At 41.3% G+C, this 3,149-nt stretch overlaps 1 long non-coding RNA gene across 1 annotated transcript; it reads left to right on the top strand.

Annotated features, from left to right (window-relative positions):
• The first annotated feature begins 1,381 nt into the window (after positions 1-1,381).
• Positions 1,382-2,751, top strand: LOC141350353 (uncharacterized). Its single transcript, XR_012358463.1, has 2 exons — positions 1,382-1,761; positions 2,539-2,751. It is a non-coding gene; the product is annotated as an uncharacterized lncRNA (long non-coding RNA).
• The last annotated feature ends 398 nt before the right edge of the window (positions 2,752-3,149 follow it).

Genomic DNA, 3,149 nt, shown 5'->3' with positions numbered 1-3,149 from the left:
CACGCTGAGGAGTGAGATAACCCTGAACTGCTCGATGTTGCTTGAGTTCTCTTCCTTATGAATCCAGACACCCTCTGCATGTCTCCACAGCTGTGCCATTTTCCCCCTCCACCAAAAGATTTGGATGATTTTCCATAATCACTGAAGGAGTCAGGAGTCTAGGGCACCTCTTGTAGACCATGTAGGGCATGGTCCTGGTGCTGAATTAGTCCTAGCTGCCTTGACCTCCTCCTTGACCTCTTTCATAGTTGAATCCTCGAGATTGAATGTTGCACTAGGTGCTGGTGGAGTTATCAATGTGCTGCACAGCCAAGGTCCTTGTCACTTGCACTATCACTTTACCTGGTACTGAGGTATTTGTCTACCTCATCTTGAGTGCAAGTCAGTCCACCACTACCCTCCTCCTGAGGAGTCTCCTAATAAATATGAAGCTATTTAAAATAAAGGCTGCTCATTTACAGGCTCTCTCCTTTCTCCTCTTTCTGTGCCACTCAGCTCGATGAGAAGTCATGAGCTTAGTCCTTATGATGTTATGGAGCTCTGCCAGGGCAACCTTATACTCCTCCTTTGCCTGCTTGTTTGTGGCAAGCCACTTAACCTGGCATTGTTCGAAGTGACTGGCGTGTCTGGTGGTCTGGTGGTCGCAGCACCTCTGTTGCGACACCCAAAACAGACAAACAATTGCTCTGCTTTACGCCACTGGCTAGTGCGGTGGACATAAGTCTGAAGATCACGGACTGGACACAATCTGTGGTATAACTCCTGCTCCGGCATGGTGAATGGTTGAGTGCAGAAAGTCTCAAGAATGACCAGATGTGCAGTCGAAAAGGCAACCTTAGGCAGGTAATCGGGATAAGGATGTAAAATCACCTTTACCATTCCTGGGGCAAAATCTAGACAGGATGGCGAGACCGCCAGAGCCTGCATATCCCCAAATCTTTTTAAAGAAGTTATCGCCATTAGAAAAACCATCTTTAGGGCTCTATCTTACACCCGGCGCAATGCAGCGCAATGCGCGACGCAAGTGTCTTTCGCTAGTTTCCACCCTAATTTTCACATTTAGCACCGCATTGTTTAACCCCCAGGGGTCCAAAAACGCGGGGACGCGTTTTGACGTGTTTTCTCCTTATCATAGCAGAATCAACTTAAAATACTCCATCATTAATAATCAAACACTTACGTGTTTGACATCATTTGAAACTCTGAAGGGTCCTCTTTAATTAGTGTACATTCACAATAACAACAGATATTTGTGTTTTTGTCAAATAAAGAAAATAAACAGGGTGCTCATTCAGACATTTCTGTCTCCGCCAGCTGTCTCTCAAAACACGTTACAAAAATTTGTTGAAACTCCGCGAATACTCGTCACACAAACATAATACACATATCCAAAGAAAGCCTGAAATGTCTACTTTTAAACAAGCTAATTATTATCAAAAACAAATATTTCCTGTTTATATAATCTGCATTGAAGTAAAGAGAGTACCGTTTTTCCTGGCTGAGCTCATTATCTCTAATGCGGTCACGCCCACACGCTGTTGACATGGTAATGAAGGGACGAGCTGTTCAAACCAGCAAAGCAATGTTTGATAAGATTTAAAGACTTTAGCACATGTTTGGATTATAAACTTTATACACACACGTGAGGAATATCTTCATTTATGTCTGGACATTGAGGAAGAGAAGCGTTTATCTATAACGTTACCTAAGAAGAAGAACAATGGAAGGCGCAATGGAGGCGGATATATTCCTGAAGAAACTGTAAGTCATTTGTCTTCATTTATATTTGCTATCATGTAATATGTTATGGCTTGTGCAGTTCAGCCTACATAAGCAACCTCAACAGACTGCACGCCTGGGATTGAAAAACGTTCGCATTGTTTACAAACGAGTAACTTACGCGTGATCACGTAATGGCGGATTTCATTGTTTGCTGTACAGTGTTAGACACAGTTATTCACTTTCGTATCCTTCATGGCAACTTTGAGTAATGCTGCACTGCTGTGTCTTTTAAGTGTGTGCTGTAAGATTCCATGTTTACATGCTTATTTACAAACGAGTATGCGTGATCACGTAATGGCGGATTTCATTGTTACATGCTGTACAGTAGACACTTTCGTATCCTTCATGGCAACTTTGAGTAATGCTGCACTGGGGGGGGGTCTGCTGTAATATGATATTGTTTACATGCAACGCATTCCATACATTGCGTTTTACACGCGACACCGTTTTATTATGAGCTCCGCGTTGTTTACACGGAGACTCGCCTTTTTTTCTAATTATAAATTTACCTTGGCCAGTCTACCTAGGTGTGTGAAAGACACCAATCACGTGACCATATGGTGGCGCAGTGGTAGTGCGTTAGGCCGCCATGTGGTAGACCCGGGTTCGAAACCTGCCTAGGCCAAGTTTTTTTTATACAGTATATTGAGTTTAGGCGACCACCGTTACAAGTGCTATCATTTACCCATCAGTTATGTATGTAAGGGTATTTCTGTGGAAGATTTATGCTAACAGCTGTTCATAACTCTCTTACAGGTCTGCATCCCTCTCATCAGTAAACTATGAAGTGGAAAAACATATTCACACTCTTTGGACATAAAGTTGTATGGTAACATGAGCCACATGAAGTTTACAGCTCTGTTGTTTATCAGTTTCTTATACAAGTTAAGTTTTTGAATAGGGTCCTACTGACCTTCATTTCTATTTTGATTATATTGTTAACTTCTTAATAAACCTCAAACAAACATGTTCATTTGTCCTCACATTCTTTACTGTAGTTCCCTCCTCCCTCATTATGCAGCTCATTATGCAGCTCATTATGCGAGCCTTTGTTTGCTAGCTGTCAATCAATCCTTCTCGCATACGGCCCCTCTAAACAAAAAGTGTCTTACAATTTCTAAATCAATATACTGGTTTATGTGAATGAGTAGGCAGGTTTATTTTCACATCATTTTAAAGAAAAAACTCTAGACTACTAGATTCTGTTTAGGAAAGTCTTGTTAAAACATGTTTAGTATGGGTTTTGTGGACTTATATCGGTGACTTAAAATTTTAGCTTTTTAAAAAAACACGCATAAACCTTTTTCTCTCAAAATACAAACATGTACATACATGTAGCTCATAGAATATTTTAGCCCAGTTTGTGC

This window comes from Misgurnus anguillicaudatus, chromosome 18, assembly GCF_027580225.2.
Source record: "Misgurnus anguillicaudatus chromosome 18, ASM2758022v2, whole genome shotgun sequence".
In the NCBI taxonomy this organism is placed as follows: domain Eukaryota; kingdom Metazoa; phylum Chordata; class Actinopteri; order Cypriniformes; family Cobitidae; genus Misgurnus; species Misgurnus anguillicaudatus.
The sequence above is the reverse complement of the archived record's forward strand: the minus strand, read 5'-3'. Positions and strand labels throughout refer to the sequence as shown.